Source organism: Hylobates moloch, unplaced genomic scaffold (genome assembly GCF_009828535.3).
Source record: "Hylobates moloch isolate HMO894 unplaced genomic scaffold, HMol_V3 SCAFFOLD_5, whole genome shotgun sequence".
Lineage (NCBI taxonomy): Eukaryota > Metazoa > Chordata > Mammalia > Primates > Hylobatidae > Hylobates > Hylobates moloch.
The window spans coordinates 54,987,942-55,011,595 of record NW_026652280.1 but is presented as its reverse complement, the minus strand read 5'-3'; the positions used below and the strand labels follow the sequence as shown (position 1 = coordinate 55,011,595).

General features: G+C 42.8%; 1 pseudogene; it reads right to left on the bottom strand.

Annotated features, from left to right (window-relative positions):
• LOC116467802 (eukaryotic initiation factor 4A-III-like) overlaps positions 1-21,930 on the bottom strand; it is a 96,414-nt pseudogene extending 74,484 nt beyond the window's left edge.
• Between the last annotated feature and the right edge of the window lie 1,724 nt (positions 21,931-23,654).

Genomic DNA, 23,654 nt, shown 5'->3' with positions numbered 1-23,654 from the left:
TTATAGCAAGGCCAAATATAGACACTAAATAGCATGTTTTGAAGCACCTCATGTTGCACTTTTGTCAATGTCTTGCCCTGTTTGCAAAGATCACACTCTTCCTCATCCCAGCTCTCTCGCCCTGGGTTTGGATCTGGGACTTTCCATTCTCACCCTGAGAAGGCACCCCACTATAAAGACGACGTCACCACTGTGTCAGAGCACAGTCCCTTCACACACAGGTGTGAGCTGTGGTTTCTCTCCCATTATGGCCCCCATGTGACTCCTGCATGTTCCCGGGCCAATCTCTCCCCTGGGGGTCTTGCTTCAGACGGTCTCTTGAACCTGCATATTCCCCAACAGCAGTAGTAGAGTGGCAGTGGTCCGATAGTCTTTCCAGGCATGAGTGAGTGGGAGACACCCATGGGCCTGGCAGCACATTTGTTATCAAATCAATGCAGGCTCAGGTTGGGGGCACAGAGGTTAGGTGACCACCCAAGGTGACCCTAGGGATTCAGTCCCTGAATTCTATGGAAGCCCTGGTGGACATTCTATCTATGTTATTGATGACAGTGACAGATCTGGGATTTAACTTCCCCCAAATGTGGATCCCAGTGTGGGTGAAACACAAAAACCATGTATTGAGATTGATGCTCAAGTGATTCAATCAATGAGGCCATTGAGGTCACTAAAAAATGGAGTTTTAGAAATCAGTTGATTTAGGGCTATTTTGGATCATGGCTCAGTCTTGGGCTCTCACAGCCACATCTTCCTCTTTGAGGAGAGAAATAAGAATAAGCCTGATTATCTGTTCCACTGTATTGTTGAGCACTGTGATGGTTAATACTGAGTGTAACTTGACTGGATTGAAGGATGCAAAAGTATTGATCCTGGGTGTCTCTGTAAGGGTGTTGTCAAAGAAGATTAACATTTGAGTCAGTGAGCTGGGAAAGGCAGAATCACCCTTAATCTGGGTGGGCAGCATCTAATCAGCTGCCAGCGTGGCTAGAATATAAAACAGGCAGAAAAACATGAAAAGACTAGACTGGCCTAGCCTCCCAGCCTACATCTTTCTCATGTGCTGGATGTTTCCTGCCCTCGAACATCAGCCTCCAAATTCTTCAGTTTTGAGATTTGAACTGGCTCTCCTTGCTCCTCAGCTTGCAGACAGCCTACTGTGGGACCTTGTGATTGTGTGAGTTAATACTTAATACACCCCCCTACTTTATATATCTATCTATCCTATTAGTTCTGTCCCTCTAGAGAACCATGACTAATAAAAGCACCATTGTCTACAACTCAGGAAGCTGGTTCTTTTCTGAGGCTCTCATTCTAGGCCATTGTCCTTTATGTGATGGTTTTGTCATTATATTTATAAACACACACATGCACATGTGCACACACACACACACACACACACATAGATTACACCTATTGGGAGTAATGACATCCATAAAATGTCCACTTCATTTTGTAGTTAAATCTACATCATACAGTATAAGCAATAATTAAAAGGACACAAGATTTACTCAGGCAGGGAGGAGGCATCTCTGTTTTTGCTTGTGTGTCTGCAGGTTGGTCTATTGAGGTTGTGCTCTGTTGGCGGTTCCACTTCTATGGCCAAGCTGAGCTTGGCTCTTGGCTGCAAGTTGGGCTGAGGTTTGCTTTGCTTCATGGGTCTTCATTCTGGGGCCTTGACAGAAGAGGCAGCAGTGATCTGATGGGCGATGCTCTTCTCAGGGCAATGCCAGAGAGGCAAGAGCACACGTGGAGCCATGCTGCCTCTAAGGCCAGGCTTGGAACTGGTGCCATCGTGTCTGCCTACATTTCATTAGATAAAGCAAGTTAGGGGCCTGCACTCCACGTGGAGGTGTGGGGAAGTATAATTCCGCCTTGGAAGAGGAAGGAAGGGAGTAAATATTTTTGGTCATCAACCTACTTTACCTCAGGAGGTCAGCTGAATGTATGTGTATGTAATATATTCTGTCTTTTTAAACACAGAGGCACCCACCCACGTGGTGAGATCTCTGAAGTGCTAAGGACTTCAATGCTTGGACATTTAACATATATGGACCATGTTCAACTGTTTTAGCACAAGAGCTTTCCCTGTATTAACTTTTTCTGGTCTTTCTTCTGGCCTCTCCACATTAATTCAGGTCACTTGCTGTTAAAAAACGAAACAAGATAGTGTTTCAAAGAAAAATGTTCTGTATGAAATATTTAAACCTGGTTAAAACTACCAGCAAGATGGAGTTGAATGTTTTATTTGATAACTGGTGCTCAAATCTTGGTTCCCTTCAGGGAGGAAGGGAAGAGCAGGGGTGGTAAACCCAGGCCTGGTGCTTATGATTCAGTTCCCCAGAGGAATTTTCCACCCAAAGCCAAACACCCATGCTGAGATGTTGGGTTCTCTTGGTTTATTCAACAAGAGGAATGGAAGTTAGAGTTTCTAATACCCATCACTCTGAAAAAAGAATCAAGAGAAGAGGGGTGCAGGCAGGGATGTGTCACTGTTTTTTTAGGATCTTCCCTGTACTAGAGACTGTGGCTGCTGTTTTATATGTGAGGGTAGCTATGGCTCAGAGGGATTACGTAACTTATCTAAGTTCTCATGGTAGAAAGAAGTGAGCCAGGCAGGATTCAGCTTCCAAAAGCCTAGCCTCTTGGCATGACACTGTATTGGATGGAATGGCATTTCTTTCCATACCTCAGTGATGGGAAGCTCATTTATTATAGGACAGGTTACAGAGAGAGCTCAAGATTGTAGCAGTGACCTAATACTGACCTTTGGGCTCTTTACAACTTCTGCTGGTATGGAACAGCAATCTCTTGTCTCTGGCAGTTCTTTAAACTTTCCTCCTTAGTCTTCTCCAGGTGTGTTCCTTTAGTTCCTTTTCACATGACACAGTGTTCAGTTTTAATCACCCTTGGTTATCCTTTTTCAGATGAATTCCAGATTCTCGTAAGAGGCAAGGAATGAAAGAAAAAGCCAGAAGAATTATCAAAAAGACAGGCAAGCCCACCTGCTTTATCTTGGTGTGACAAGGGCAGGGGACTTTCCGGTTTGGGTTCTGGCCTGGAAGTATAGGCAGCCCCTTGTCCATTACACTGCATGGAAATTCACCCTTGGGCAGGGGCTGTGTTGTGTCCAGGGGTTATTGGGCTTCAGCCCTGGTTTTTGGTGCACAATAGAGTTGAAACCATAGAGTCAGCTATCACCTGCTTCTCTAAGGTTATTTATTAGCCAGGTATTTTATTACACCACTTAAAGAGGAGGCAGGAAGGAGAGGATAAGCTGAGAGAGGACCCAAAGTGCTCAAATTCCCCATATCTCGTTCCCTCCCTCTCTGATGGTAGATGACAGGAGGTCATCACCAATTCACCCTTGAACATCCCAAGGTTATAGAATAAGCTGTCTGCACTACTAACGAATCATGGTGTGGATTAAATAAACAGGTGCGGATAGCTGTGGATTGATGAATACACCTCGATAGGTGTGGATTTATGAATAAATATGAAGAATATGAAACACAAAGATAATTGAAAGGAAGATAAATAGTGTGCTTCAAGGAAATGCACTAAGGAAATGGACTTGAACACGGAAAAATCTCTGTGACTTGATTCTCAGTATAAAGCAACTCATATCTTGTTTGGGGAAGAACTTTTCCCATTCTTTTGGTGTTTTAACCAAATCCACATCTTTCCCTGGTGCTTTGTGGAGCAGATCTACTTAAGCGAGTAACTGCTTTGAGTGCAGACCTCTCTGTATTTACTACAGTGTCCAGGCTGGAAGAAGTTGAGTTCTAAATGCACTGTCACCACCTGAAAAAAGGGATTTTGGCAAAGCCCCATGTTATAGATTGAATTGTATACCTCCCCAGCTTCAAATGTCCTTATCCCCAGTACCTCAGAATGTGACCATTTGGAGATAAGTTCTCACAGAGGTGTGAAGTTTAAATGAGGCCATTAGACTGGGCCTTCATCCAATATGACTTGTGTTCCTATAAGAAGAGGGAATTTGGCCACAGACACGCATAGAGGGATGATGATGTGAAGAGACACAGGGAGAGGATGGCCAATGACATGCCAAGGAGAGAGACCTGGAACAGATCGTGCCTTCACTGCCCTCAGAAGAAACCAACCCTTCTTGACACATTGATTTCAAACTTCTAGCTTCCAGACCTGGGAGATAATACATTTCTTTTGTTTAAGCCACCCAGTTGATGATGTTACAGTAGCCCTAGCAAACAAACATCCCCCATTCAGAAAGACATATTGTATGCCGGATAAGAGGGGGAAGATGAAGAAAGGGAGAAAATAATGAGTTGGGGAGAGCTTGATGATTTCAAGGTATGTGTGCGTAGTGGCTAAGTTTGGGAGGGGAGGAGGAATCATTGTTGGCGGGTCCCACATGAGGTCATTGCAGTGAGTGTTTATTGCAAATATATTAAAAAATCAATTATCAGCCCAACTTAATTCTAAAATTGAGGTCATTTTCATTCCTTAAAAAAATATTCAGTGGGAATGTTGCAGTCCACAAAGCATGGGTATGCCAACAGGGAAGAAAGGTATCTTCTTGGTGGGAATTTGCATTTATTTCGTCCTCCCTCCCCGCTGGCAGATACCCCCAACCCTGCATTCTTTCTCAGGGATGTCTGGCCGAAGGGAGCCCTGGGCCCTCTGAAAGCAGCCACTGTGAATTCCTTTAGGTAGGGATTTGATCGGGCTGTTTTCATTCTGCTTTCTATTAAGATGAACTGCCAGTGTGTGTTATGTCCAGACAACCACCTTGTGGAAACCCAGAGAAAGCTGCAAAATAGAAACGAGGTAATCTCCTTGAAGTGGCTTGTCAGGGCCTTCTCAGGTCAGCGGGGAGGAGCCGAGCGCCACAGCGTCCTTGAGATCTGAGTGGGGTTGCAAGAGTGCCCGGTGCCTGCCTCCTCACGCCCTTGGAAATCACAAAGAGCCTTTATGTCCACTGCAGCCTGTGAATCGGCTTTCATCATTGGCACCAAAGACCCGCCACTCTCGGGTAATAAAGGACAGGAAGATCAATCCCGAGGGAGAAGACTCCAGTTCCAGAATGTCCCTTTGTCCAGAAACAGCTGTGTGGAATTCAAGACTATCCAAGGATGGAAAGATCACAGGATCTCTTTCTTTCATTGTCTACTTGTTCGTCTGGGCACCACACTGTGCTTCTGCCATCTACGGAGCTGCCCACCACCGTGAAGGCGTGAGGCCTTAGGTTAAAGATTTATTCTTTTCTGCAGAGGCTCAAGGCGGCTGTTAACTCTCTCCTTGCCTTTCTTTCATTAAAAAAATTTATATTAATATCATTTGGACATCTACAGACATAAGAGTATATAAATCACATACGGACAATTTAAAGAGCAATAAAGCAAATGACACTTGTGTACCCATCTCTAACTTTAAGAAATAAATTCTCCTTCTTCTTTCAGGGGCATTGTAGTAATAACAGTGGAACCTTATTTCTCTTTGGGATACTATCTTTTGACATGGCTGTGTTATCCTGTCAGGTTAGGAGGCTCAGAGCATATTAGGGTATAAGAATAATTAACTTGAGTGTTGGCCTCTGTCCTTTCACCGGTGTACCAAATATTAGCAAACAAAGGCACAGCACTGCAGCAAATCACTTTGCTTGTGAAAGTAGCTCAATTAAAAAAACCTGTTTCAAAGTTGGTAGACAGTAACCATGTAGATAAACCTCTATCCATCCATCTACTCATCAATTCATCTGTCTGTCCATCTACCCAATATCTGATTTATTTGTAATCCATTAATTTAACAATCAAATATTTATTGTGTGCCTACTGTATACAAAACACTCAACAGACCCAAAAGGAGTGGGTCTGTACTAAACACTCAACAGACCCAAAAGAGAATGTGGAAAAGGGTCAGGAGCAGAGCTGTCTTCTAGCCTATTTTCCTTCTCCCAATTCAAGCATCCTTGACCCTTTTCTCAGTGATGTGGGAAATAAAATGATGCCTTTGTCCCAGGTGTCAATATTACAGGGACATTCTACGACTTCTTGGCTCTAATAAATTAGGGACGGTTTGCCTTCTAGATTCTCAGCTCTTCAACTTTCCCCTGAACCCTACTCTCAATTTAAGCTTAGGAGGCCAAGGAATGTGTTCCCAGGTGGGCAAGAGGACAGCAAAGTTTCTGGTAATGGCATAGAAACCAGGAACCTGTCTTTAAGAAGACAGGAAGCCTGTTGGGTTTGGAAGTCTGGCCTTCCAAATTTCAAAAGGACCGTAGAACCTTAACCCATCTCGTGCCAGGATGTACTCTGGTGTTCTCCGGGGGTGGCATGAATGCCATATTTGAGAAGGAGCCCCGCTTTCAGCCGGGCCTGGTTGGGGAATTGTATAAACAAGTGTCGATCTACAGAGTGACAGCTCTGGGAAATGAGACATTCAGCAGATCTTCTGCCACTGTGGAACTTCGGGGTGGGAGCAGGTACATCTCATGGGACAAGGAGAGTGGGTTGGGTATAATAAACTCAGGTTTCCTTAATTTACTTGTTCTTCTCTAGGAAAAAAGAATGAGATCACATGTATTGATTTATGTGTGATGTGCCTGGCACTGAGCTAGGTTTGATAGAAGTTTGTCTTCACAAAACCTTCCTAGGGAGGTGTTCTTATCCCTATTTTATGGAGGAAGAAACTGAGGCCTTGAGAGAGTAAGTGGCTTGCCCAAGACTTCACAGTCCAGAAGAGATGAGGCTGATAGTTGAAGATGTCCTTTGTTTACAACACTGTTCAGCCTCTTCTGTTCAACATGAGTCAACTGCTAAAGGGCCAACAGCACTGCACCAGACTGTGCTGCAAGTCATCCCAGTCAACGCAACCCACACCTGCCACAGAGACACCTGCTGCCCCCTGGTACCTGAAACTCTCTACTGCTCTGGGAGGGAACAGGGCTGATTCAGGACACAATGGCAAATTGATCATTTTTCACTTTCTTATAGCCCCTGTCACTGCCCTCCTCTTCCTTTTCAATATTTCCACCTCTTTGGGGTATCCAATGCCCCTGGTGCAGAGAAGCAGCCTGACACAATGGGGTGTCTGTGGGTTTGGGATGGAACCCCGGCTCCACAACCAACTGGGAGACCTCAGGTAAGCTTCAGTTGCCTCATCTGTAAAAACGGCAGCAATGGGGTCTACGTCGCATTGGTAGTCTAGCCATAGAAACTGGCATACACAGCAGAAACTCATCAAATGGGACTCACTTTTTCTCAGCTTGATCTGCCTACAGTATTGCTTCATGACCTTGACCTCTCGTCTTGTGTTCACAGCTGTGTCCAAGGCTTGTTCATCATACCTCTCCCCAATCTTGATTAGTTTTCATAAGGCATTTGTGACAATTAAAAGTGGAATGGGGCTGGGTGCAGTGGCTCAACCTGTAATCCCAGCACTTTGGGAGGCTGAGGCAGGTGGATCATTTGAGGTCAGGAGTTTGAGACCAGCCTGGCCAACACAGTGAAACCCCATCTCTACTAAAAATACAAAAATTAACCGGGTATGGTGGTGTACACCGGTAGTGCCACCTACTTGGGAGGCTGAGGCAGGAGAATCACTTGAACTTGGGAAGTGGAGGTTGCAGTGAGCTGAGATCATGCTACTGCACTCCAGCCTTGGCAACAGAGTGAGACTCCATCTTAAAAAAAAGGCTGGGCGCGGTGGCTCACGCTTGTAATCCCAGCACTTTGGGAGGCCGAGGCGGGCGGATCACGAGGTCAGGAGATCGAGACCACGGTGAAACCCCGTCTCTACTAAAAATACAAAAAATTAGCCGGGCGTGGTGGCGGGCGCCTGTAGTCCCAGCTACTCGGAGAGGCTGAGGCAGGAGAATGGCGTGAACCCGGGAGGCGGAGCTTGCAGTGAGCCGAGATCGCGCCACTGCCCCCCAGCCGGGGGGAAAGAGCGAAACCCCGTCCTAAAAAAAAAAAAAAAAAAAAAAAAAAAAAATAGGTAGCTCTTTCTGGTCATATCTTTGTATCTTTGCATTTGTTTTTCCAGAAATAATAACTTAGCCCAAAGAATGAATCTCTGCTGGTGATATTTAAAGCAAAATGATGGTCCACTGAAGAAGATATTTCTGAGCAAATATTTACTGATTCCTAAAATCTTGGTGATGAACTCCATGATGCTCTTTAACATAATCCATTCTGTCTTCTGTAGCTGGCTCTACATGTGAGAATGTTGATGGAAGCTGGAGAAACATATTACCAAAGACATTACCATTTTAAACCTAGAACTCATTTAGTCTCTAAACTGTCTCTGTGATTGTATTGTTTGTGTCTGTCATTGTATTACCAGGAATCCTTAGACCTAAGCCTCACTAATACAATCAAAACCATCAAACTAGGGAATTATCAAACTGGGAGCTCATTTCGTGGTGAAATGTCATGTACTTAACAGGTGCTGATATCTTGTAGCTAACTTTTCACCTCACCTCCACCTGAATGGTTATCATGACCAAATTGCAGTGCATGACCAAATTAGCGATTACTGTATTTGGGCAAATATGACACATCTCATTTAATGCATATCTTAGTGTGAGACCAACCAACCTCTAAACACACAGAATCTAGATCAATTTCTTTTAAATGAGCACATAGTAATTTTTGTCTAATCACTCTGGAAGAAATATAAATGTCTGCAATCGCTTTGGAAATTAACCCGACACATGTGCATGTCCCCACTCATACATACACACCAAGTGCCATCAAGGCTTTCAACCTCTGAATTTTCATGATAATCTTAAAATTGGCTAGGACTTTAGCCATTATTTAATCTGAAGAATGAAGAAAATGAGGTTTGGGGAGGGGAAGGAAAGCCTGAGTTTTCACCGCTAGTTAGTGATTCTCTTTGTCTAGTTTTTCTCCCGTGTCCAGTGAGACGTATATTCTTCCTCCTTTCACCTCTTCCCTTGAGTTCCATGCCCTTTTCTAGACATCTTCTACTAACTACACAACTGGTTCCCCCACTTTCTTTGGGTCTGTGCTCTCCCTTTGCACCCAACATAAAGTGGCATCCTAACCCTCAGGACTCCTTAGTCTCCATAGCATTTACTCCCAGCTTCCAGCTTAGGGGTTTACTACCTGATGGCTCCAGCTAGAATGTAAGCCTCATGAAAGAAAGGACTTTGTTTTGTTCACTGAAAAGTCTGCACCACCGACAACCATGCAGGGTGCACAATAGGTGCTCGATAAATATCTGTTCAATGAATAGACGGGCATCAACTAGTGAGAGGCAGAGACTGCAGAAATGAAGGTGAGCAAAAGGCTTCTGCTATCATGGAGCATTTAGCCTAGTAAAGGAGTCTTGCGTTGGCAATCACGTGGGTGTGATACGTTCTATGAGGAATCACAAGAGGTCACAGAAGTGTACAACAAGGGGTTTTGACTTGGTCCTGGGTTGCTTATGGGAAAAGCCCATGCATACACTGTGTATGTGTCGTGATTACTGAATCAGACTTATAGAACACATTCATCCCTAGTATATTTGAATGATGTTTTGTCAAATACAAGTTGGTTAGGTTTCTGCGTGACTACCTTAGTCTCCAAATAGGCTGTGTTTGGTGATTTAAGAGCTTAGTGGCGATGGGATTATCCTTTAGATAAGATTGTGTAGGGATACATATTCTGAGCATGGAATCCACCATTGATCCACTGGATTTTTTTTGAATGAATTTATTCCATTTTGAATGAATTTATTCCCATTTATTCCAATGGGAAGGCGGCACTCAAGTTTTCGGTATCTCCCTGGGGAATTCATCTGGGCGAGCAGACTACCAAATGAACGAGTTTTGTCTACCAAGGGTCTACCAGAGAGACCACATGATGTCGCTGTTGCTTAAATATATACGAAAACTCTTTTGTGAAGATTAATTTATAAAGAAAGTTTCAGGAAGATGGAAAAATGTTGTTCCAATAAGAGAAACACTTTTATACACATAAAAGGCATTTTTAAACGTAATAACAGCTGACTTATATCCCAAAGCCTCCTTTTAAATTTTTATTTACTATTATTTTTCCTTTACTCAGCAATATCAAAACTGTCTTGGTGTTACCTGATAATTTCTTCTGAAGAATTTAGAGTGCCATTATGTCTAAATATCTTATATATTTAAAACTTGAGGAGTTTTAAAATATAAATGTTTCATTGAAACATTATAAAATTCAGGAGAATAAAAATGACATGTGTTTTGAAAGAGGGTTAGAATTACTTCATTTTCTGCACCTGAGACCCTCTCAAAAAATGATCACCTATATACATAGATTACATCCACCTACATTCCTCAGATCAACATGATTTGCTTAATGTCAGCCTATCGCCTGCTTTTAAAAACTTTTTCTCTCCTTTTTCTTTTCTTTCTCTCCTACTTCCTTTTTATTTCTCAGAGAATTTTTGTTTCTTTTATCATTTCATGATTTATTTAGTTAGTTTTAGTTCATTCATTTCTCAAACATTTACTGCATACCTGTTGTGTGTAAGATCATATTCTAGGTATTGTAAAAGACAGAAAGTAGGTGACCATATCATTTCCACATATAAGACTCTTACAGTCTTGTAAGATTGAAGACAAATTTATAAAAATAACAGAATGAATCTTTATTGCATGTCAGACCCTCTACCAAGTTTTTAACATGTTATCTCACTTAAATCTCATGATATCTCTTGTTAACTTCATTTTACAGGTGGGAAGACTGAGATTTAGGAAGGATCAATAATTTGTCTAAGGTTAAACAGCTTGTGTATGCGGGGGCTGAGAATCGAATCTCAGTACATTTGGCCACAGAGCCTGAGATATGCTTTTTTAGACTTGCAGTATTAGTAGGCAAAATAAGGCAAGTGTTAAATATAGAGGTTCAAAGTGCAATGGAAATTCATATCTGAGGAGGTGGCATTTGAGATTGGCTTTCAAGGATGAATAGTATTTCACCTGGTAGAGATGAGAAGGGAGTCTCTACCAAACAAAGGTTTAGTTCTGGCTCATGGTATATTTATAAGCTAAACCGACAAGGGTCTTGGTTCCACACATTGACTCAGGGACCCAAGCTGAAGGGCTACTGTCTTACAGTTGCACACTCTGGAACATAAGCAGAAGAGAAAATGATTCGTGAAAGCTGTATTGCCTTTGCCCGAAATTGACTCATGTCACTCTGCTCACATTTCACTGGTTAAAACCAGTCATATGGTCCTGGTTAACTGCAAGAGGGCTGGGAAATGTAGGGAACAGATGGAATATTAATGAACATGCTGTCTCTTCCCTATTATTGTGCTGCCTCCCTGGAAATGTGGAAAATATGCATTATTGTCCAGATTTAATCAGTGGATAGACTTGGGTACAGAAAGATTAAGTGACTCACTCAGGATCACGTGGTGACCTTGGTCATAGCTACCAAGAGCAGGTAGCATAGGCAGCTACTGACACGGCATTATTCCAGGAGCCTTCCTACCATCCTCCACCCCCATGTTTTATTTCCTCCAATGATTGGTTGGAAAAGATGGAATTCCTACCATTTCAAATGATTTTCTTTGGCTTAAGTCCTCAGTACTTTGCAGATCAAAACAGCCTTTAGAGAAATGCCATACTGAGCCTGACACGTTCAAGCCCCTTTCGGAATGATGGGATGTGGGTGGTGTTTTCTAGCACAAATAAATAAATAAAATAAGCAAGCAAATATAATTTAAAAATGACAGTCATTCTCACTTTAAGCCTGGTGTTTCCCAACCTCTTCCAGTGGAAGATCGACTTACAGGAGGGCATATTTCTCTCATTCACTGGTTATACCTCTGTGACTAGCCTATCGGCAGTACCTGGAAGACCATTTAAAGAATGAGACCATTGTTGTCTGTGGTGAAAGGAGAATTTGCCTGTTGCAAGTGACATACCATGCAACTCTCTTCCAAACAGCAAGGTGCTTACCCATGTGAAAAAAAAAAAAAAAAAAGAAAGGAACAGCCAGATTTGGTTACTGTCAGAGCCACATGATTCAGAGATATCCTTGTTAATGACAGTTGCACAGCTGGATAATTAATCAAAGTATGAAGAGAATATAGCGCAGCCTAATGCACACAGCTCCATCCAGTCTCTGCGGGATCAGGCCATCATCTGTTTATTCTCCTTTGGAATGGCTTGAGAATATTCGATTATTCAATAGCTCCCCTCCTTGCTGTGATGGGATGTATGGTTTTTAATTGGCACCAGGGCCTTTCTGCTCCTATGAACTTTGCTAGTCACTCTTGTGATTCTAGTCCCTGGAAGCATGAATGTTTATCTTTATCTAGAGCTGGGCTCATACAATGCACCTTGAAGTACTGGTCAGCTTTTAAAAAGCAGTTCTGCCAAGTGATTGGTGGCAAAATCATGACAAAATCTGCATTTCAATTTTGTCCTTTTTCTTCTTACCCATGTTGTTCTTGCCATAGAACACTGGATAAAAAGTCTATCTGTAGCATGAACTTTCTCTGCCATTATAGTTAGTTTTGTAAATGTTGTCTTTTCCTTAGGAGAGATTTTGGGTTTTAATATTTGGTTGATGCATAAATATTTGCCCATTGTGGTGTGTTTCTTTGAAGTGCTTTCTGGAATAGCAATTTAATATTTCTGATACATAAATACAATGTTTTTTCAAACTTAAGAGAGAGATTATTATAATCGTACAGAGACATTTATTAAGACATAGATTACCACCTATTTTAGGGCCTTTGAACATAAAGTTACAATGAAATCTCATTAAGTGGGCTGCTTCTACTGTTTTTACCTCTCTAAATATTTGCCCTGTTTAGTGGAATTTTTCTCCTTCAGACACAAATTTTCCCAACCTTCTGTGTTAATTAACTCAAAATGTTCTTTCCCCGGCTTGGTCCCTGTATGGCTCTGCTAGTCAAGATTCCTAACACTCGCCTGCCAACACTTAGTGTTGCTTCACTGCCTGATCATTTCAAAAGTAATAACTTATCACAAGTCCAACTCCTCAGTTGGTTTTCCAAGCCCTATTTAACCTGACCTTCACAAAGGACCCTGCTTTTTATCTTGCCACCTCCCTACAGACATCTTTTCAGTTGATCTCCTTCTAGGTGCTTTGTAATCAAAGTGAGGTTTTCAGACAGCAGCCACAGTCCTACCTAGGGGCTTACTAACATACAGAAACTCAGGAGTCATTCAGCTGTGGGGGGAAGGAGAATCTGCATTTCCCAGGTCATTCCTGCCTACATCAGTTTGAGAAGCCCTGCCCAAGACATAGAAGCTGCAATCTTGCTTCTATGTCTTTGCTTATACTGTTCCCTCCTGAATGCTGTCTCTTCTTCCATCCACTTTGGTAAGTTATTTTTATTTTATTTTATTTTAATTTAATTTAATTTTATTTTATTTTATTATTTTTATTTTATTTTATTTTTTTGAGATGGAGTCTCACTCTGTCACCCAGGCTAGAGTGCAGTAGCGTGAGGTCAGCTCACTGCAACCTCTGCCTACCGGGTTCAAGAGATTCTCCTGCCTCAGCCTCCCGAGTAGCTGGGATTAATGTCACCCACCACCACACCCAGGTAATTTTTGTATTTTCAGTAGAGACAGCATTTCACTATGTTGGCCAGGATGGGCTTGAACTCTAGACCTCAAGTGATCCTGGCTTCGCCTCTCAAAGTGCTGGGATTATAGGCATGAGCCACTGTGCCCAGCCCACTTACATAAATTTCATTCACCTTTTTGGGGCCAGCCAGTTGCACATATCTCACATATCTCACTTTCTTCCTTAAACTTGGTCATGATACATTTTAAATTGAGTCTTAGTTTGGAGGTAGTTTTTAAAGACAGATCATTAGACAAAAAAACTACAGAGTCAAAAATACCCTTGCTTGGAGATTAAAGTTGTCTATCAAATAAAGCACAGATAAATTAGTGTATCTCATGCCGCCTGTCGGTAAGTTCATCCATGGTCAAATTTTCCTCCTTTATCAGAACATTTTGCCATTTCTTTGGTTGAATACCAGATTCGCTGAATGGCTTGTTTTTAGGAACTATATGGTCTAAAGAAGTATATCTCCCCCACTTCCAAGTTGATATAGCTGAATTTTTGTTAATTTACATAAGAAGTAACTCCCCTGAAATCAGGCCTGATGTGTTCCCACTTATGTATTTTTTTTTATTGTTCTTTTTTTGAGATGAACTTTCACTCTTGCTACCCAGGCTGGAGTGCAATGTCGCAATCTCAGCTCACTGCAACCTCTGCCTCCTGGGTTCAAGTGATTCTCCTGCCTCAGCCTCCCGAGGAGCTGGGATTACAGGCATGTGCCACCAGGCCCAGCGAATTTTGTATTTTTAGTAGGGACGGGGTTTCTCCATGTTGGTCAGGCTGGTCTTGAACTCCTGACCTCAGGTGATCCACCCACCTAGGCCTCCCAAAGTGCTGGGGTTACAGGTGTGAGCCACCGAGCCCAGCCTCCCACTTGTGTTTTTATTGCCATGTCGAGTTGGATCTGGTCAGAGCAAATGAATTATTGGGACTATTTCAAAAATATGTTTTGGATTCTTTTGAATTAATGGTGAATCATTCCCTTTTCATTAAAGAAAGAATCTCAAACATTTAATACATATTTTTAAAGTAGAAAAAAAAGAAAAACATTTTCTAACTCCCCACAAGGCTTATTAAAATGGCAAAGAACAGGGAAACAAAACAAGATGAGAATGAAAAGGAGGAGAAGAGGAAGGAAGAGAAAGAACTTCCATACAAAGTTTAAATAGTAGAAAGATACATTTTAAGTAGGCTGATGTTGCCTGTTATGGACTGAATTGTGTCCCTCAATTCATATGATGAAGCCCTAACCCCCAATGTGATTACAATTGGAGAGAGGGCCTTTAAGGAGGTAATTAGGTTAAATCAGGTTATAAGGGTGGGGCCCTAATCCGATAGGACTGGTGTCCTGATAGAAGAAGAGGAAGAAACCATGGAGCTCTCTCTCTCTTTCTTTCTCCACAAGTGCACAGAGGACAAGACCGTGTGAACACACAGTAAGAAGGTAGCTATCTGCAAGGGAAAGAGGCTGCACCAGAAACCAACCTTGCTGGTACCTTGATCTTGGACTTCTAGCCTCCAGAATGTGAAAAAATAAATGTTTGAGCTTCCTAGTCTATGGTTTTTGTCATGGCAGCCTAAGATGACTAATATATTGCCTATTCAAGATCATTGTCCTAAGGACAGGATAGATTGATGTTTTAGCCTGAGGTCTCATTATTTTGGCTGTCACAAAGCTAGAACTAAAGTAATATGATTCCTTGTGTAGCTATTGGTCAGTCCATCTCAGCAATAGCTTCTACTTGATGATGTGTGTGAGATGAGCAGAGTAAAATTGCTTGTGTTTTCTTATAAGTATTTAGATTCTAACCAAAAGCTGCAGCCTCCAAATATTTCCCAATGCATTTAGGATTTTCAAATGAATTACCTAAATTGTGAAAAAAGGTGAAACTGAAACTCAAGTTAGTTTGTTATGGTAATGATGTTACTGCAGAAATCGGGTGGGAATTTTAAAAAGTTGTAGTGTTACTTCTTTAGCTAATAAAACATTCTTCCAGTAGATCAGAGCAGTAAAGGTGGGAATGTCTTTTTCTCTAATATAGGCTTCTCGTGAGGTGTTAAGTGCAAAGCTTACATTCTCTCTTTTTCCTTTAATGGAGAAAAAAAGACTGCAGGAGGTAGAAATCAAAGTGCTAAAATCGAAGCACGAGAGAAGTGGAAGATGTAGACATCACGGTGCTTCTTCTCTAATGAGGAATCACATCCAACATTCAGGATTCATGAAGAGAACTAGTTGAGGAACTTGACATGAGCTTGTTTGGTGCACGTGCCTCTTAATGTTTTGTATTTCATAATATTCTGCATCTAATATCCATGGCTCTCAAGTGTCTTGACAAATATTTCATTAATGTTATTTTATGGTAGGCTTGGGATGCTCGGGGGTTACATAGAACTGGGGGTCTTGAATTTGGTCTCTCTAAATTATGTTATTTTTCTTCCTTGGTTTGAAGTGTGTCAATGTAGACATATTGCTGGGGAAAATAACTTGAAGCATATAAATACATTTGTTAAGTATAACATTTCACTCCCCCATGCTTCTTCCTTGGAAATTTTAAGACTCCAGCATTTATTGTTTCAATGGCACGAGTCTTACTGGGGTCACATGACCAAGTGGACAGAGTTTTGTGAAAGTCAGGAAGTTTGGGTTTCAATTCAATTTCCACTTCTAATCTTATGTGTCACCTTGGCTGGGCCATGGTGCCCAGATGTGTGGTCAAACATTATTCGAGATATTTGTGTGAGGGTGTTTTGGGATGAGATTAAAATTAAGATTGGTAGACTTTGAGTAAAGAAGGCTGGCCTTCCTAATGGGGTTGACCTCATGCCATGAGTTGAAGGCTTGAATAGAACAGAAGACTGACCCTCCTTCCAGTAAGAAGGAATTCTGCCAGTAGACAGCATTCGGGCTTGAGCTATAGCATTGGCTTTTTTCTGGGTCTTCAGCCTGATGTACTTTGAACTTGAACTACAGCATCAACTCTTCCCTAGATCTCCAGCCTGCCAGCCCACCCCGAAGATTTTGGACTTGCCAGCCTTCATAATCACATGAGCCAATTCCTTAAAATGAATCTCTTTATATGTAAATAGAGAGAGAAAGAGAGAGAGAGGTGTATATATATACATGCACATTGTCTTGGTGCTGCTTCTCTGCAGAACCTGACTCTATGGAATCCTGGCTCTGGCCCTTCTCCTCTCTGAGGCCCACGTTTGCAATCTGTAAAGGGAGGAAGTAGAACTGCCTTGCTTCTAAGGCCCCTTAGAAATTAAAAATTGCAGGATGCAAACACCTGGTAGTTTTGACATGTACGATTTTTACAAAGAGTAATAAAAGCAAATTCCAGAGAAGTACTAGATAAAAATGTGGAAACACTTCCTTATTCTCTGACTTTTGCTTAAAATTTAGAGCAGTTTGGTCAGTCTCTGCTATGGTAAAATACACGTCTCGGCATTCTCCCCAAACACAAAATATGGCTGGGTTCTGCAGCCAAGTCTGTTCTCCTCTGTCACAGTCTTGTCCTCCTTCCCAAACACCACCACCCTGCCGGCATTATCATCCCTGTTATGGGCACCAGCATCTCTCAGGTGAGTCTTGGACCTCCTAATTCCTGTGCCAGGCACCAAGACAAGTGGAATGTCAGCTGACTCAGACCCCAGCTGTCATCCAGAGATGAGAGGCTGGGCACCAGCTATGCCATAACTACTGCTGTTTGCCTAGGGTGTGATCATTTCTTTGACTCTTAATCATTCTTCCTGACATCAAGACTAACACAGATGAGTGCACAATAGCACTAAAAAGAAAATAAAAGTCACCTATTATAGCACCTACAGATAATTAGTATTCACATTTTATTGCATCATATTCCTTTTGAATCCAGGTAATAATACAATTTAGTCTCCCTTGTCCTCCCTCTTGAGGGTCATTTTGTGCTAATGTACTTTGAGGAAGGAAGGTTTCTTCATTTCTAGACCAGTTAGGGTCACCAAGTATGAGTGTGCAAGTTGTGCACTGCACAATCTGGAAGGCAATTCATGCTTTCACTGTTGAGCCATAAGTTCTGTAGTGACTCTGCCACAAGATTTTATGTTCAGTGGATTTCCCTGAGGGCTTGCAGTTAATGGAGGAGGCCTCAGATAATAGCCCTGCCCAGAACAGAGAACAAGTTACAGTGGAAGATTAGACATGCCCAATCTTAAATATTTCTGGGCCATCTTGAACAAGGGAATATTCACAGGCTGCTTCTTCCTTTGGCCTAAAGTTCTCATCATATTCCTGAAACTTGCTCCTATCCATGGATCACTCCTCCTCAGCCAGGACTCTCAAATCTCTCCTGGGGAGGAAGTTCTAAAATCCCGGTTACTTTGTTGCACAGAACATTTAAATTCTTCTCTTAATCCTATCTTTTCAGACCATGTGCAGGGTGCCTTTCTTTCCATATCCAAAGGAAGTCTCAGAAACGTGTTATCTTAAAAGATCAGTTCTGTCCCTAGGAAGACTTCTGTACCCATTGACAGATGTGTAGATGGATGCTTAGATGAAGAGATGGTGATGCTCTTCATTTTCTTTATTGGTTTTTGCGTGTCTCTGGTTTTGCATTTTCACTGATGGCAGAAAGATAACAAACTTGGCCTGAAACACTGTTTGGGGGCTATGTTATGCCAAGTGTCAGGTTCCAGCCCAAGCTGAGGACCAAGGGGAGTAGATGGACGAATGGCAGGTAGCTGGAAAAAGCCTCCAGGAATCGTAGTTTCCACATGGCTTTTACTATCTCTTTGGGTGTGAGCAAGCCTGGGCATGAATGGTGGGCACAAGCAAGCCATGGGTGTAAGTCTAGGCGTGAGCTGTATGTGCAGCATCAGCAAGGTAATTATACCTTTTACAGACAATAGTGGCTCCAGCTCAAGCACGAGCTCATGTGGGTGATCGCCTAATAAGCCTCATGTGGCACGCTTACATAACATGTGGAGTTGTGTGCCTGTGCTCCAAACCTGCTGAGTCAAGCTGTGCCGAAAGGCCACTTTGGCCTATTCCTGATTACAGGGCAGGAAGATGTACCTTACGGGTACATAAATATTGAGGTTTAAAGTTCTTACCGTGACTTTCTCTCTTCTCAAAGATTTGCCTCCCTTCTTCTCCACAATATGGCATCTAAATCTTCCTAGCAATTGGGGAAGATCCACGGACTCTGTTCAAAGATGATTATTGTCTTTCCTGGCTTGCTGCTGGGGTTAGCTCTGGGGTCCAAGCTGGCATCATGAAGGGCTACTTCTCTGGGCTTGATCAGGTGGTCCATCTCCTGTGTCAAGAGGTCCATCTCCTGCAGGCTCTGACCCACAACAGATCCACTGAGTCCTGGCTATGGGTTGCCCAGAAGCTGGCTTGGGCTTCCCACTCCTCAGCCTCCACTCTGGGGACACCTTTCAGCCACCATCTGCCTCCTCTGCTGGAAGCATGCAGGAACAGCTGGAACATTCCTTCCATGTCAGCCTGAAGCCAGAGCAACCCAAGGTCCTGTCTTCTGCTCTCACTCTGTGTGTCACACTGCTACTTCAGCATGCTGGCACTCCCTGTGTGGGCACCAGGGAGACTAGGGCTGCCAGAGTTAGCAAAAACAAACATGGGATTCCCAGTTAAATTAGAATTTCAGAGAAACAATAAATACAATTTTAGTATTATTTAGTAAGTAATATTTGGGACATACTTACACTAAAAAAGTATTTGTTGTTTATCTGAAAATAAAAATTAACTATGAATCCTGCATTTTATCTGACAACCCTACATGGGGCACGGGCACAAAATCTCTTTATTTTATATTTTTTTGCTTTCCCTCCTCATTACCTTTGGATGGACTGAGGGTCTGCAGTAGCCCTATAGTCTGATGAGTCCCTGTGGATTTTACCCCCCAATTTGAGATATTGCATTTTAAAGCTAAGCTTATTTATAAATTAGGATTACATTAGGAATAGAGATTTTTTAAATCTACTTCTTTCTCCTTTATCATAGCCCTTTTTTTCAAGAACATGATTTTTAATGGCTAATGGACACATATGGCTTGATTTTGACTGGATTTCTGATATATTGAGTTAGAAGTATTTCTTGAGTAGCTCTTAAGTACTAAAGTATTGTTTTTTTTCTTGTCTTTCTTTTTTTCTTTTTCTTTTGAGACAGAGTCTCCTTCTGTCACCCAGCCTGGAGTGCAGCGGTGTAATCACGGCTCACTGCAGTTTTGATCTCCCAGGCTCAAGAGATCCTCCTGCCTCAGCCTCCCAAGCAGCTAGGATCATGGGCACATGCTACCATGTCCAGCTAATTTTTTAAAAAATTTCTTTTGTAGAGATGGGGACTCACTATTTTGACCAGGTTGGTTTTGAACTCCTTGGCCTCAAGCAATCCTCCTAGCTTGGCCTCCCAAATTGTTGGGATTACAGGTGTGAGCCACCATGTCCAGGCAAAGTATTGTTTTGGTGCTGGGGATATAGTGGTGAACAAGTCAGAAATGTGTCTACTTTCATAAATTTGCATGCCAGTCAGGAAGACATATACTAGACATACGAAGTTTTAAGTGTTCTCACCACAAAAATGTATGTAAGTAATACATATGTGAATTCACTTGATTTAGTCATTCCACAATGTATACATATATCAAGGCATCATGTTGTACCCCATAAATATAAACAATTTTTTGTCAGTTAATAAGACAAAATAGACATACTAAGTAAATAAAATTAACTCAACTCATGATGCCTGCTATGGGGATCACAAAAAAGTGAGTGACTGTATGGGGTGGAGTGATCCTGACTGGGCCAATAAGAATACTTCCCTGAGCTAAGAAAAAGACCCCGGCCGTCTCTTCGACAGCAGTGGTTGTAAGATGTAAAATTTAAGACCTGACAGTGATCATGCTCACTGCTACATGATGAAGACACCAGTGGTGAGAGAGAGAGAGAGTTATCATGCAGGTAGAAGTGGTAACAAGAGACAGGAGCCTTGGAGGCATTCGAGTCCTTGGGTTCAGATGCTCCTGATTTCTACCTTCATCCTTGCCTTTCCTGTTTGTTTGTTTGGCACTTCCTGGAATCCTATGAGCCAATAAATTATATTTTTGCTTTAAGCTAGTATGGTTTGAGTTCTATCATGAGCAGCCTAGAGTTCTAATACTAAAAGGGAGCTCACTAGAGATAATAATTTACAACAGATAGCCACACACAGGCCCACCGTTGGTTTCTCTGCTACAGGGGTCTCCAACCCCTGAGATGCGGATGCTATCAGTCTGCAGCCTGTTAAGAACCAGGTCGCACAGCAGGAGGTGAGCAGCAGGCAGGTGATCACGACTGCCTGAGCTCCGCCTCCTGTCAGATCAGTGGCCACATTAGATTCTCATAGGAGCACAAACCCTATTGTGAACTGCACATGCGAGGGACTACGTTGTGTGCTCCTTATGAGAATCTAATGCTTGACAATCTGAGGTGGAACAGTTTTATCCTGAAACCATACCCCACCCCATCCATGGAAAAATTGTCTTCCATGAAACTTGTGTCAAAAAGGTTGGGGATCACTGCTGTACTAGATCAGCTCTCTGCCTATCTCCTACTTGGCTAAAGACACTTGTCTTCATCTCCCTGAATGTTTCTACCTCTCTACATATCATTCTTAATCCAAAAGGATTCCCAGATTCAGAGAAATGAGTGTTTCCTTCCCTCCTGTATAAGGTTTACCTCCCTGGTTTCTCTATATTTTGGGCGTCAGATTGACCTCTTCCTAAAGTGCCTGCCCCCATGAATGTTCATTCCATTTAGAGAGGGTCACATGCCCAACCACAGGGATATCCTCTTGTCCCATGGCATTAACAGAACAAGCGCACAACAATCTGACATCAATTTCCCCAAAGTTGGATTATTCAGTGCAAAATGATGCCATATGGGAGACATTCATGTCAAGCCAACCTAAGCTCAATATCATTTCAGTTTTCTCCTCCTCATGAGTTAAAAAACCATGGCGTGCACAGCAATGTGTGCATGGGAGAGAGGGCCAGTTGAATTTGGAGGCACAGTTTTCCCATAGAAACATCTTTCCAAATGATGTTTAGGAGCTCAGGCTGGGCACAGAAGCCTGTATAGCTACAAACACACCCTGCATAGTGCTAATTGCTCTAAGCTCACAAAGCTGCTGAACACCATCAAGCTCCTCAGAAGCCTGAGTCCACTCAGCTTTGAACCTGAGTCCAGAACCCCAAACTGAAGTCACTGAGCTCTTGTGAATCCTGAGTCCTAGAGCCTTTCTGAGCACCAGGGGTTTTCTCAGTTCTGAAAACACCTGAGACTGGCGGTAGGGGGTGGAAGGATCCATTATAAGCCCCAACAACTGGGCCTCTGCAGCCTTGGATGGATTCTTTTCTTTCTGCTCTTCCACCTCCTAGGAGTTGAATCCATTGTTCCTCCACCTGGAGTAGGTTGAGAACCACTCCAGTTTCTAAGGCATTCCCAACTAAGATGATACACAGGGCAATAACCATTGTGGCCTAACTATCTCCACTCTTGTCCAGTAGGGTTTGAATGAAGGTCACCTTCTTGGTACCTGGTAGCTCAGACAGAACTACTGGGTCCCTTGTGTAAATTACCGCCAGCCTGTCCTTCCCTGTTACTCCTGCTGCAATCCAACAACATGATCACGTCAAGATAAAGGGTTTATGTTGAGCCTGAGAATTTGGAAAGCTGATGACTGGACTTCACAGAGTCTACTATTGCTTATGTGAGGGGTTTTTGATTTGGTGGGAAGACAGAAAGAGGTAGAGCCCACATCTGAAGTTAGTGCAATGTGAAAGGGAGGGACATAAGCAGTGGTTACAGGTGGTGTGTTGATCCATAATCCGAAAAGAAATTGAAGGAAATTCAGTTCATTAATATGTAATAAAGGTATTACTGGGATTTCCACACTTCTTAAGATCTAGATGCTATGGCCTCAACTCTCATTTCACACTTGTAAAAAGTCTGATGTCTACCCGAGATTCCTGTGGCTTCCTAATCACCTTTGTCTTCAAGCTCCTACTGCCCAAGTCTCTTTGCTGCCAACTAGACTCAGGATTTGGGCTTTAGCAGCAAGCCTGGGACACCCAGTTGCACTAATCTCTGCTTCCCACCCCAGCTCTAGGCCTCAGCTTCCATCCAGTGTCCCGTCCTGTGTGTCTACTGGATCTTCCTAGGATTTAGGCCCCATCCTGGACTTCTTCTCCTTGACACAGACCTTCATTTTCTATCTAAGCCTGTCCTGGTTTCCTCTTTGAGCTTGGCCCCTGTACTTCATAATTGCTGGCTGAGAATCTGTAGAATACAGAGAACGTGCCACAAAGAATAGCATCAGCTTTCCAAATTCCCAGGCTCAGCATAAACCATCTTTCTTGACATAATCATGTTGTTGGATCAATTTTCAAAAATACAGTTAAAATAAAGAATAAAAAAATTCAAAACAAACAGTAAACCCACATGCTCTTGATGTAGGGCTAAGACCTCTTCTTCACGGTTTTGCTCTTTGGAGTTTTTCCACAGTTTTCTATGAATAAATCACACCTGTGATGCAGTGTGTGTCCATTCCAGCTATTTTGGCCTTTTTCTTTTTCTTTCTTTCTTTTGTTTCCTTTTTGTTAGTGGAAAGATAATTTAAGACTTTCAAAGAAGTTTGGGGGCTTTTGCGATGTGGTGACAGCCAAACGGTGGGACAGGAGGAGCTGCAGCCACTGCCGCAGCGCCCAGAATGTAGAAGCTTGAGGCAGATTCTGGCGTCGCCCAGGGAGCAACTAGACCAACATTCCGGTGTGGGCTGCGGTGGCGGCCGGTGGGCGGCGAGAGGAAGCCTGCTACGAGTGCCCTCACTCCCCGCCACTCTCGATGAACCCGACGGAATAAGCCGCGCCTCCAGCAGGGGCTGCGCCTCCATGAATCCCTAGTTGTTTTTTTTTTTCTTTCTCTCCCCTCTCCTCAACCCTACTCTGAGCCCCGTCCGGCCTTCTCTCTTCACCAGAGGCGGCCGCATCCAGGTGCGGACCCTCCATACCGGAGCGCAATGGCGTCCAACCC